At 45.9% G+C, this 13121-nt stretch overlaps 1 protein-coding gene across 5 annotated transcripts in view; it reads right to left on the reverse strand.

Moving 5' to 3' along the window:
- AP1B1 (adaptor related protein complex 1 subunit beta 1) overlaps window positions 1-1591 on the reverse strand; it is a 47341-nt gene extending 45750 nt beyond the window's left edge. For 2 of the 5 annotated variants that reach the window (XM_006904886.3, XM_006904885.3), the window contains exon 1: window positions 1434-1591. The gene's annotated coding sequence lies outside the window, so the exon portion shown is untranslated. Of the gene's footprint in view, window positions 172-1367; window positions 1387-1433 lie in introns of those variants that run through there. The other 3 variants (XM_025047433.1, XM_015591167.2, XM_025047435.1) reach the window with 3 other exon arrangements.
- Window positions 1592-13121: the final 11530 nt, after the last annotated feature.

Below are 13121 nucleotides of genomic sequence, written 5' to 3' on the forward strand. Positions count from 1 at the left end.
ATATATATCAATCACAGCTCTGAGGCGTCCTCCTTCACGGGTTCATTAAGTCTTGTGGAAACCTTCACGGGTTCATTAAGTCTTGTAACAACCAGGAGTGGGTAGGAAGGCTGCAGGTCTTTCTTGTGCTGCTCTCAGGGAAACTGAGGCAGAACTGGAACAAATGAATGTCTGCAAAGGAGTAAGTCTCAGACTCACAGAGCCTAGTTCTTAGGCCATCAAACCATTTCACCATCTCCCAGGAAAGATGTGCTCTCCCCCGCCAAGAAGCCATGGGGCCTATACTTTTCTCAGACATAGACCCTTGTTTTCAGAATGTTCTTCAAGCACTAGGGCCAAAAGATCCCCTAGGGGTCATGTGGTTCCTCTCTTTAGTCCAAAAGGGGTGCAGTTCAACCACTCTCAAGAGGTTCCGAATATTCTTAGAGTCATGGGTAGCCTGTTTTGTGTCTCACAGTTTCCAATAGTCAGGAAAAACTTCCACCCCTGCCCTAAAAGGTAATCACAGCAATAGTCTGAAGGGCTGTTTTGTCCTAAAGAAGGTAAATCAAATGCCCCTTATAAAGATTAGATGAGAAGCAATAAAGCTACATCTTTACATAGATGCAAATAAACAAGACATTTAAGGATATTAAATAGCCCCTACACCCCAACCTTGCTCCAGCTCCTCTTTTGTCTCTACACTTTGCAGGTCCCTGAAAACCTGAGTAAGAACTCTGGCTCTGCTATACTATCCGAATGACCTTTCCTGTGTGATTTAACTTCTCTGTGCCTCAGCTTACTCACTGATAAAATGGGGATAACAATAGTAGCTACCTCACAAGGTTGTTGTGAAGTTTATATGCTGCATTGTAAGTGAAGTGTTTAGCACAGTGCCTGGTACACAGAAAGGGCTCAATAACCAGTAGCAAACATTTGCATCAGTATTTTTAGCATTATTACAGACGTCCCCAGTTAACCTGTCCGTCAGACGCCGACAGACCAAGCCCAAGTCTACCCCGGAGCAGGCGTCTATTTCTCGACTTTTTTTTTCTTTTTTCTTTTCGAACCTTGGCAAAGAAATATCCCTAAATGACAAGGAGCCCTCAGGATGGCCATGGGGCTGAGTGTGAAGGGGGAAATCAGGACCCGAAGAGGAGTTTCTCTTTTGGCAGACGCAGGCTCCTAAGGGCCTAAGTCTAGGAGTCTCTCTAGGAGGACGCCCCAGAAGGGGTTGCGGACCTGGGACGACTGGAGGGCAGGCCCGCGGCCAAGTGGGCGCGAATGAATGAACCCGTAGTACCCTGCCACGTCTGGGCCTGGGAAGCAACTCCCGCCCCTCTCCCGACCCGTCATTAACGTGACCTCTGACCCCAAAAACCCCTCACCTCAGACCCCCGACTCCCCGCCCCCTTCTTCTCCTGCCTCGTCGGACTCCCCGCTTCCTCACTCACAGGTCCGAACTGCTCCAGGCACCACGGTGCGACTCAGCAGGACAGCAAAATGTCCGCGGCCTTGTCCTCCCGTTCTCCCGGTGCGTCCGTGCCGCCGGCTGCTTGGAGCCCCACGGCTGTCACCTGCCGGGCGGAAGTGAGCTGCCTGCGCGCGGGCACTTCCGGTGGACGCACGGCCTGGGGGTGGGGTCAAAGGTGCAACCCGGACGGGAGGTGGGGCCCGCGGGGCGGGGCCAAGGGGGGCGGAGCCGACTGGAATTCACCACTTATCAGCTGCCGCGAGACTGAGGCTCTGAGATGGGCAGAGTTTTGCTCAAGATCACTTAACTTATGAATAAAAGAGTCAAAATTAGAACAGCAAGTTTAGTCAAGCGCTTGCTGCCCTTCAGTGCAGCCCTTTGGAAATTCTTCGTTTTAGGAGGAAACATCAGATCCTCCAAGGAACTGTTATCCAAGGAGAACTTCATAATGTTCCATTTCCTGGGTCTGCCATTTCCTGAGTCCACCTCCCCACCGACTCTGGTACTGTTAACTTTCTCCTTATAATTTCTTATCCACCCCTTTAAAACACTTTCATTGCTACTCTTTAAAAATGTCTTACTGGGCAAATAATTTTTGTATTGTAGAGAAACGGAAAAGCACTAGTAAGCAAAAAAGATAAAAAATCATCTGTAATCCCAATGTTCTGAGACAATCACTTTTAAAATTTTGGTGAATATCCTTCGAGACTTGATACATTACTTAGTACTTTTAACTCATCAAAATATTGGTAAAAACTTTCCCAGGGCAATAAATAGATTTCTATGTGGTGGTTTCCAATACCTGTATAATATTCTATTGTAGAGATGATATTACTGTTCTCAAAAATAATCCCTATAGTTGTATACTTAGGTTGTTATCAACCTTTTAATATTATAAAAATAAGCTTGCACAGCCAAGTCCATATGTCTCATCCAATCAATTGTTGTAATATTTAGTATAGTCTTATATGTTTAATCAGCCTCAAGTCCTTTTATAAATTTTTCACTTTTAGTTATCTTTCTCTAATGATATTGGCAAATGTCATCAGCCTCACTGAAAAACAAAATTTCATTGGGAATGTAACATGGAAAGAGAAAAATTATCCAACAAAACAAACCTAACAGACCTAAAGGTGTCAAGCTGGAGAATCTATGTGAAAGAGGCAAGTTAGTGATAGAAGTCAGAGCTTTAAGATTGCCAAGACAGAAGTCACAGTGTCAGTTTACTTAGGAAGTACATCCTGGAGAAGGTGGCATTTGTGCTAGGCCTCACCTAATGAGAATAGAGTTGCACAGGCTGAGATGGAAGGAAAAGGAAATCCAAGGACAACAGTGCAGAGGATGGAAGGCAAAGGAACCAGGGATCTGGGTCCTTCAGAAAGCATTTTCTAAGCCCCTACTCTGAGTCAGGCCCTGGGCTGGGCATTGGATAGTCACACAGATGAGGCAAAGGCCCTGCCCTTGCTGAACCTACAGTTTTGTTGGGGGATAGTGACAGAGCTGCAGACACAAATGTGATTGGTGCTGTGATAGGGGATGCACTGGGGCTATGGGAGTTCAGAGCAGGAACTGAAGTTCCTCCAGGGTTGGAGGGACCAAGGGCAGCCTAGACAAGTGGGCGGCATTTAATCTGAATTTGCAAAACAACAATGAATGTTTATGTGCCCGTGGTACGTGCAAAGGGTCTCATTTGCTCCTCACATCAGCCCCATTTTATCTGGGTAGGAGCAAACTGCAACTCCAAGACCTTAAGTCTAATGGTGTCTGAGTGGCAGAGCTGAAAGACTAGTCCCAGAGCCCCAGGATACATGCCCTCATAGTCCTACTCATTCACTTATAGGAAATTGCAAAAATAGTACAAAGAGTCCCATGTACACTTCACCTAGTTTCCCTCAATGGTGACATTTTATATATTGGTAGTATAAATCAAAACCATAACGTTAGCATTGATACAATACCATTAACTAAATATATAGAGCTTATTCCATTTTTAAATTCTTTTCCAAAGTAAGCAGGGAACAAATGGAATAATTTTATGTGCCATGTTCCACATGGCATGCTATGCACAGCTATCTTGTGATGTCATAAAATGACCCTGGACCTGCCGCTGGCACTGTGAGAGAGAGCTTCAGCAAGTCCCTTCCTCTTTCTGACACACAGACTCTCAGAATCCATCCTCCCACCCTACCTCCACACTCGAGCATAATAAGTAATGTTGAATTAAGTATTCTTTCCATCCATGCCCACTAGAGGGCCCACAGGTGACATTAACTGCCACCCTTCCCTTCGGATGAAATTGTCACACAGGTAGCCCACAGCATGACTTTCTATGTCCCAACCTTCTTTCTAGATTATTCTTATGTGATTTCTGTTCCTCTCTGGCAATTTGTTTCCTTGCTGTTTTTGTTGTTTTTATCCTATGAATTTCTAAAAGTTGCCTCAGATCTTTTCTGGAAGGAGGCAAGAGGTGACTTTGTCCATAGCCTCACTAACAATGCCTGCTCCCCACCTGCTGAGGGCAGACAGCTCCAAATCCTTCCCAAATAGAGCAAGCCTGGCACTTTCCCCAGGGCAGAGGGGCCTAGAGGCTTCCTGAGACTCCTCCTCTGCCCCCATCTCTCCCTGCCGCAAATGCCCTCATTCACCCATCTCTGGTTTCTCTAGGAGCAAAATTCTGCTCACCCTCTCCTGGCTCCACAGCCACCAGGCCGTTTCTCAAAGGGTCTGCTTTCTTCTCTCAGTTGCTCCTGAGAGTGACTAAACCATCCTCTGCTGGTACGACTTCCCAATTTGGAAAATGGAGCTGATTGGGCCTCCCTGCGAAGTTGTTAAAGAAATGAAATTGTAGAACTGATGTACGGTGCCTGGCAACCTATAAACAAACCCTTCCCCGATGGTACCTGATGGTGACAACACTAATTTGTTAATATTAATTCAGCTCAGCTACCTCCTGGCTGTGCATCTAGGAGTGCATAACTTAGCTTCTTTGAGCCTCAGTTTCCCCATCTGGAAATGAAACTAATCCCCTACCTTACATAGAGGTCAAGAGAATTACAGTAGATGTTGTAGGTAACATTCTTGGAGCCATACCTAGCAAGCATTAAAGAAGCAGTAATGATTGTTAAAGGCCGTACATTAGAACACAAAGAAAATGTCAATGAACTCCAATATAGAATTGGAATCCACACATCATTCTTTGATCACAATCTTAAAAACTAGAAATTAATAATAAAACCAGAAAACTGACTACACTTGGCAAATAAAATACTCTCTTATAAATAACCCTGAAACTTCTATGCACGTAACGATGCTCCCTTCTGAAATCTCACTAAAACAGTCAGGGAATTTTAGAATTTTGATAAAATATGTGTAACATAAAATTTACCATTTTAACCATTTTAAGTGTACACTTTGGTGGATTAAGTATATTAACATTGTTGTGCAACCATCACCACCATCCATCTCCAGAACTCTTTTCATCTTCCCAAAATGAAACTCTAAACTCAGTAAACACTAACTCTCCCTTCCCCCATCAGCACCATTCTCCCTTCTGTCTCTGTGGATTTGACTACTCTAGGTACCTCATATAAGTGGAGTCATACAATATTTGTCCTTTTGTGTCTGACATTCACTCAGTATAATGTCTTCAAAGTTCATCCATGCTTAGAATTCCATTCTTTTTATGACAATAATATTCCATCGTACATGTATACTACATTTTGTTGATCTATTTATCCCCTGATGGACACTTGTGGGTTGCTTCCATTCTTTTGGCTATTGTGAATGATGCTGTTAGAAACATGAGCGTACAGATACCTGTTTGAGTCCCTGCTTTCAATTCTTTAGGGTCCATATGCAGAAATGGAATTGCTGGATCATATGGTGGTTCTATGTTTAAGTTTTGAAGGAACTGCCATGCTGTTTCCACAGCAGCTGTACCATTGTACATGCCTACCAGCAATGTACAAGAGTTCCAGTTTCTCCACATATTCACTGACACTTATTTTCTATTTTTTGGATTTTTAAAAATAATAGCCCTCTTAATAGGTGTGAACTGGTATCTCATTGTAGTTAAGGGATTTTTAAAGGTATAAATATACAAGAGCCATGAGAACAAGGAGACGATGGTGACAACACTAAAAATGAGAACACAAATGGATCAAAATTTACTAACTTGGCTGAATCCTAAGCCATAAGGAGGGAAGCTAAGAATTAACACAATTTATACTGCAGGGTCCCAAAGATTCAGAAACTGGTGGCACCAGAAACTCCTAGAAGTGGGAATGAAGAATTAACTAAAATTTGGAGAATTGATTGAAAGTCTGAAAAAGAGTTAGATATCCCTAGATCCTTCCTTAACTCTGACATAAGACATTATGTACCCCCCTCATCCAGCAGAAAACTGAGGCTAACCCTCAGAAAAGAGTAAAACAAAGGGCCCTGGACCATGGAACATCAGCACAGAGCGGGCAGGGTGGGGCGTATCACAGTGAAAACAGGGAGGATACAGGGATTCTGGGCAATGAGGATCACAGTGGACAAGCCCACTCATGCCAGAGCTGTTGCTCAGCTGTTAGTGCATCACTTAAAGCTGAGGAAGCAGCCAAGGATCACTAGGCATTTGAGGAATGTGGAAGTGAAAGGCCAAGATCACAAACAGATTAAACAACAGAGACACAATCTAGATTAGTTGCTGGAAGGAAACATAAGACACTGATAACATTGACCCCTGTGGGGAAGGGACCTGGGTGGCCGAAGGACATGGGATGATAGGAGACTTTCCACTGTACTTCCTTTTGAACCTGTTAAATTATTTTAAACTTTTCATTTTGAAATACTTTTAGACTTACAGAGAAGTTACAAATATAGTAGAAAGTCCCCATCTACCCTTCACCCAGCTTCCTCTAATGTTAGTATTTTATCTAACCATAGTACAATGTTCAAACCCTTGATACTAAACTATAACTAACTAAACCAGAGACTTTATTCAGATTTCACCAGATCTTCACTAAAGGTTTTTTTCTGTCTCAAGATCTAATCCAGGTTCCTGCATTGCATTTCATCATCATATCTTTCTAGTATTCTTTGGTTTGTGATAGTTTTCAGTTTTTCCTTTGGTTTATCAACTTTAAGCGTTATACATTTTTGGCAACATCACAAAAGTGATGTGCTCTTCTTGATGCATCACATCAGCGGAGACATGGTGCATGATTTTGACATATATTATTACTAATGATGCCAACCATGTGCCTGTCATGTTTCTGCACTATCAAGTTACTATATTTCCTTTGTAATTAACTATCTTGTGGGGAACTACTCTGAGACATTACTGTTGTGCTTGCCTATGACGATTTCCTATTTCTCTCATTCTACATTTATTAATTGGAATTCTACTGTAAGGCAGAGTTGCCCTTTCTATCTCATTACTTTATTCAATGATTTATTTCTATCCATGTTCATTTATTTATTTGAATTAAATGATTTATTATCCATATAAACTCATAAACATTTTATTCTCAGTTATCACCCAATTCTGTCATTATTTATTTTGTTGATCCTTTTTTTTTTTAACCAGTTTTGGCCCTTGGAAATTCCTTCAGGTTGGCTCCTCTCAATAAGCCCTCATCATTTTTTTAGTACTTCCTTACTTTCCAGATGTTTCCTTACTCTTAAGATGTCTCCAGGATCATATTGTATTTTATCTGTCCCAGAACTGGAATCAACCATTTTTCTGAATAAATTACCCTGGGATCGTGACTTCATTAAGTGCAGATGAAATTTATTAATCGTGCTTCCATCAGGTTAATATTAATTAGATTACCTGAGCACACCATTCTAGGTACATTATATGCATTATCTTTAATCCTTATGTTACCTCTGCATGCTGTGTATCATTATTATCCCTATTGTACAGATAGAGAAACTGAGGCTCAAAGCTCAGTTTGTAAATAGCAGATCCAAGAGTTTGAGCCCAGGCTGTGGGCCTCCAAAGCCCAGGCTCTTTTCCCTGATGGGTATGGGAGTTAGGGAGGGCCCAGGAACACTAGGGAACTGACAAACCTACATCAATATCTGGAAGGATCATGATGGATACTTCAGAGGCTGTGGTGGATCTGTAACGTCAATTTGTCGAGTCTGAATAACATTTCTCAGATGTCCTTTCCCTGAATGGGCCACAGGAGAGATTGTTGTACAGAATTGGGAGGGAAGAAACAAAACAGCAGCCCTTTTTATAACTCATACACGTTGAAGCAGATTGGCATGGGCCAGGGGCAGGCCTACAACTGTCCCATCTTCCTGGGATCAGCCTTTGGTTTCACTTTTAGGCTGTGTGTGTGTTTAGCTCTGTGGAAAGGTTACAGCTTCTCCAAGAATCCCACGTACACTATCAAGGTCAACAGCAGCGAGAACACCTGGGTTTCAGCCGGTCCCCAGGGACTCCAGCCTGTGCCTGTGGATTCCAGCATGTTTTTGTCCTCCTCTACATTACAACACTTTGCCTTTCCTGACATCCTACTCAGAGTCCAGCTTTCCTAACTCCCCTTAGTCTCCGTGCCTGGAGGAGGGCAGACTTTTCTCAAACTGGCACAGATCACAAAAAGCTGTAGACACCTGCCGACCCAAGGGCAAAACGAAAGGAAACCTGGAGTCCTGCATAAAAATCAGATCCTCTTTATCCTAGAGGTCACTTTAGTAAAGGAGCATCCTGGAACTGGGGCACCCTGGGGACAAAACTGGTGATGGGAATCTGTGGGTGGGTGGGGATCATGTGTTTCCAGGAGCAGGGTTTGGGCCTCGACATCTAGGTTGAAATGCTGTTCCAGAACCAGCTGGGTAAAAAGGCACATGTGAGCTGGGCTCCTGGCTAGGGCTGAGCTGGACTTCCATGATGCCCAAGTTGGCATCTGTAGCTTGGGATATGGATGGCCACCAGGGGGCTCTGATGCCACATCCAGGAAGGAAGCAATGTCCATAGGGTGCCAGAGTGGCTGGGACATAGGAAGAATTCAGGTTAGAGGAGTGGGGGGTCTCCAAGGTTGCACAGGGCAACCCACAAGTTCAAGACAGCTGCACCTGTAGGAACTCTCAGTGCTGTGGCTCCATCTATTCTATCTTGGGCAGCTGGCAGTACAAAGCTCAGTTAGTGCCACCTGGGACTCCCATTGGGGCTACACTCATGGGAGGCCTGAGGCTATTATCATGTGGGGCGGGGAGGCTGGAGGTGGCAGGCCTCAGTCTCATGAGGATTTCTGTTACTCCCTCACTGCTTCTCAGTTACGACATCTGCTGACACCTGTTCAGGCCTGTTTCCTCATCTGTACAACAAGAAGGCTGGATTGGATGATTGTTCAGGTGGCTTCCAGACTACCAGTAGTAATGATGATGATGGTGTGGCAATGATAGAGGTACCATTTGCCCAAAACTCGTCATGTGCCAGGCTCCACAGAAAAATCATTTAATTGGACTGTCTCCATTACTCTGCTTATCCCCATGGAGTAGGTGTAGTTGTCATTCCCATTTCATGGGTGAGGACATAGAGGCTCATATAGAAGGAAATGGGCTGAGCTGGGAGGGAGACAGTACAACTGGGAAGAGCCCATTCCAGAATCACACGATTCTGGCCCTGGACCCAAGTTCTGCTATTTCTAGCTCTGTGACCCTGAGCAAGTCATTCGCCTTTTTTGTGCTTCTGTTTCCTCTGATGTCCACTCCACAAGGTTGCCATGAGGACCAAAGGACGTATTGCTCAATACCTGACGTGCAGGGAGCATACCATAGATATCAATCATTGTTCCAGAATAAATGCATCATTATCTATGGCTGGGATTTGAATCACATGGTCCATTTGATTCCACAGCCCTGGCTCTCCACCCTCTGGGTAAATCCCTGTTGAAACAGGAGGTGAAATGCTGTTTGGGTTGAAAACTCTGATTTCATGATGGGCTCAGGTCACCCCCTAGAGGCGCCAGGTTGCCACAACCACACATTGGGCCTGCCGAGTACCCAGAAAACTGCTTTCTTGGCTTCCCAGCCAGGCCAGGCTGCCCCGGGGGCTACATACGTATTCTTGCCTCATGTGTTCAAGCAGCCTCTGTCACCCCATTCTGGCCCATAGCCAGCCTCTGCCCCCAGGAGCTTCCCATTTGCTCCTCACCAGACTCTCTCAGCCCACTCAGCAAGGCCCAGCTCACACCCCACTTCTCCCGCAGGTCCTGGGAGAGCCCTATTACCAGACCCTCAAAGCAGCAGCCCCATTCTTGGGGGGTCTCCAGAGCTGCTTCCTCTCTGAGTTCCCCACAGGACTGAGCTGTTGTCACCAGCTGCCCTCCATGTTTGCTTTCGTGGAGTCAACTGTAGCTGCCCTTTTTTCTTTACCCTTACCTACAGAAGGATGCCACATGCCCTGTGCCAAATGCTTCCCACACATGATTTTGCTGGTAGGTGACAGAAGCAGGACTGAACCGAGGACTGTCTAGTCCCAAATCCTTGCTGTTAACCAGCCTTCTAAATCTCCTTGCTCTCTTCTCCAGGGAACACTTCCTGATTCCCCGATCTTCTCCTTGGAGGAAGGGTGTGATTCAGCCTGTGCTGGCCTGTCCTGCTCCGACTCTCCACCAGAACTGGAACTGGAACCACATTCACTTTAGCACTCTACTGTCTCATTCACGTGCTAGTTGCTGCATGAATGGATGAACTGTGAAAATGTCTGTTTCAGACGGTGAGAGAGTCAGAGGACCGAGGAAGAGATGAGGTGCCTCAGTGTTCTTTGCTTTAAAAAAACTTGGGTGTCTTCATTCATTTGTTCATTCTTTTTGATAAACATTTGTGGACCCTGTGCCAGACCTGCCCTCATGGAAGCATGCCCTGTCAACAGACAGCTCCTGTTTGTGAGGACAAAGCACTGGACAGGGGTAAGGGTCTGGAGAGGGGGCAGGAAAGGCTCCCTGAAGAAGGTATGTCAGAGCAGGGCATACAGACCCAGGTTTGAGCATCATCTGGGCCAAGGTTTCAATTAGTAGCTGTGTAACCTTGGGCAAGTCACTTCACTTCTCTGGGTCTCAGTTTACTCATCTGTAAAAATGAGAGCTACCTGGAAGGTACTATTGTGAGGTTGCTATGAGATACTGAATGTGAAGCAGGGGATGATTCCCCAACCCCCCACACAGAGAGCACCCACTGATGGTTAGGGGCACAGTAGATGCTCAGGAAAGTGAGCTAACCAGCTCAGTGTGTGGAGCACACCCCCCAGGCTGGCTCTGTACTGAGCTTTCACAACTAATAGTACCACTATTGTCATACTGGTAAAGCTGTCACCACGAAGAACATTAAGGAGTGGGTGAGTGAACTCATCTCTGGGGAACCTCCATATTCTCACACTCTAAGTCTGAGTCTACCCAACACCTCTCTGACGCTCCTGGAATCCCCTGGGCAGTTCCAGGGGTCTTGAGTGTCCATACTATTTGGCCAACCTTCCTCTTGAATCTTTCCTGATGCAGTAGCATATCAGTTCCTTGGCCATGCATTCATCGATCTGGACAATGTTGGCACGAGCCAGGTGAAACAATGAGGCCACAGTTCTCACACCCCCAAGCTCATGTGGCCAGCACCCAGGACCACCTGGAAAAGCTCGCAGCTTTGTGGTCAAAAGGACCTGGGTTATAAATGGAGAAACACAATATCTATATGTATACAATGGAGGAATGTCTATATTTATACAAAGGAACGAAGCACTGACACATGCTACAACATGGATGAACCTTGAAAACATTATGCTCAGTGAAAGAAGCCAGACATAAAAGGCTACATAGTGTATTATCCCATTTATATGAAATGTCCAGAGTAATGTGCAAATCCACAGAGACAGAACTGAAATTAGTGGTTGCTCAGGTGATGGGAGGAAAGGAGAATGGAAAGTGGCCCCTGATGGGTATGGGGTCTCTTTTGGGGGGGTGAAAAATGTTCTGGAATTGGGTAATATTTGCACAACCTTGGAAATATATGGAAAACCACTGGATTTTATACTTTGAAATGGCGTATGTTATGGTATATGAATTATATTTCAATTTTTAAAAGGAGAAAGAGGACTTGGGTTGCAGTGCTGCCTCTAGCTGTGTGACCTCTGGAAAATTTCTTAACCTGCTGGTGCCTCCTTTCCATCTTCTGTAAAATGGGAACAATGTCTCTCATTGGTTGCTGGGAGGGTTTACTGTATTGACAAATATGGAGCACTTGGCACAGTGACTCACATGCAGCAGGTCCCCAGTAACAGGTGTGGCTATCGTGGTGGTGATAAAGCACCAGGGTGATGTCCACCCCAGCACCAGCCAAGCCACAGCTGTGGGTGTAGAAAGAAAATACTTTCCAGGACACTCACTGAGCAGCAGGATGTCGGAAGCCAGAGACCTGGCCTGGCTGTGTGATTTGGGGCAAGTTACTTGCCTTCTTGCTCATCTGCACAATGGGGATGGGAATAGTATCCTCCCTACCTGCTGCACTGGGAGAAGATGGGAAAAACCTAAGTGTAAAAATGCCAAGTGATACATAGATGTCTATGCTGAAAATAGCTGTGGTGATGACTATGGACTCTGAGAGGGGAAAAATTGGCTCCTGGCCATGCAGGCTGGCCCTGTTTGTTGAGCTCCCTGCCCCCCCCACCCTCACCATCTCCTATATGCTCACTTGCTCTTCAGCTGTCCAGTCTCAGACTCACTCTCTTCCATGCACAGGTGCCGATTCTGTTGGCAGAGCTCCAGCCCACCAGAGCCCAGGGGGCCAGGTCGGGAGATAGCATGCGGGGCTATAACGTTGGGGACACATTACAGATGCTCCAGAGGCCTGGAGAGTGGGGCAGGAACCACCTTCCAGGCCTCAGCAAAGTGACAGAGTGATCTGAACTCAGACCAAGATGAGAATACCCAAGACATCACTTCTTTGTTGGGTGTCTCAGATGAGACGGTACTTATCTTCTGGGGACTGTTTCCAACTTCCCAGACTTACTAGATAACCTCCCATGGGCGTCGCCCTTCATCCAGTATCCCCCAAGCTAGCTGATCCTCTTGCCCTATACCTGGCTCACCTGCCTGGATACCAAGCAGATGTTGATTTTGAAGAAGACATTGCTGGAGTCTGTGATGCGTCCCTCAGCAGCAGCGTCTGGTGGATGTTCCTGATGGAAGGGCCAAGCTGAAACTTCTCAGAGGCCAGGACTAAGGAGCAGGAAGGTGACAGGCGGGTGTAGGAGAAGAGATGAGATATACAAGGTGGTTGGTGGTGGTGGTGGTGAGGTTGAGTGTGCTGGAGGCAGGAGACCAAGAGAAGAGGAATGGGCTGAGCCTATAACCTTGGTAGCTGAGGAGGGGAATAGGTAGGGAAGGCAGGGTCAGAGAGGAAACTCATACATGAGGAGGTCAATGTCATGGAAGATGCCCACTCCCTCAGCCTCAGCCATGGCCCAGAGTCCTGAGGGGCCTCCCACAGGGTCAGCTAGTAGACATTTGGGCAGGCAGACCCATCAGAACCTCTCTGCCAGGAATCAGCCAGATACACCCAAGGTTGGCTGTGTTAACTGGGGAAGCAGCCAAGCAGGTCTGACAGGAGACTTTGGGAAGTGAAGCCACTGACTCCAGTTGGTTCAGGTGGAGTTGGTTCCCCTGTTCAGGCAGCCTCC

This window comes from Pteropus alecto, unplaced genomic scaffold, assembly GCF_000325575.1.
Source record: "Pteropus alecto unplaced genomic scaffold, ASM32557v1 scaffold190, whole genome shotgun sequence".
NCBI classification, from domain to species: Eukaryota; Metazoa; Chordata; class Mammalia; order Chiroptera; family Pteropodidae; genus Pteropus; species Pteropus alecto.